This window comes from Teleopsis dalmanni, chromosome 2, assembly GCF_002237135.1.
Source record: "Teleopsis dalmanni isolate 2A chromosome 2, ASM223713v2, whole genome shotgun sequence".
Taxonomy (NCBI): Eukaryota; Metazoa; Arthropoda; class Insecta; order Diptera; family Diopsidae; genus Teleopsis; species Teleopsis dalmanni.
Window position 1 is genome coordinate 181,870,893 of NC_051847.1, and position 353 is coordinate 181,871,245.

Consider the following 353-nt stretch of genomic DNA (forward strand, 5'->3'; position numbering starts at 1 on the left):
TACATTGTGACCGAAAAGCTTTCGGAAATTCTCATTTAAAATTCGCGCGCTGTATATTTTCCGATATTTTAAGTTTATGTAGTTTGGCAGCACTGTCCTTAATTACTATGCCAAAAATGAGCGCGATCTGTCAGACAGTTCGTTTACGGCAGCTGTTGAAACCAGTTCACCTCAGTAGGGCGTTGCGAAAAAAACAATGGAAAAAAATATTGAACAAAGAGTTTGCATCAAATTTTGTGTTTCGAACGAAATTTCGTGTGCAGAATCGTTGCGAATGCTACAAAAGGCTTATGGGGAATCAGTTTTATCGAAAACTCAAGTTTATGAGTGGTACAAAGCCTTCCAGGACGGTC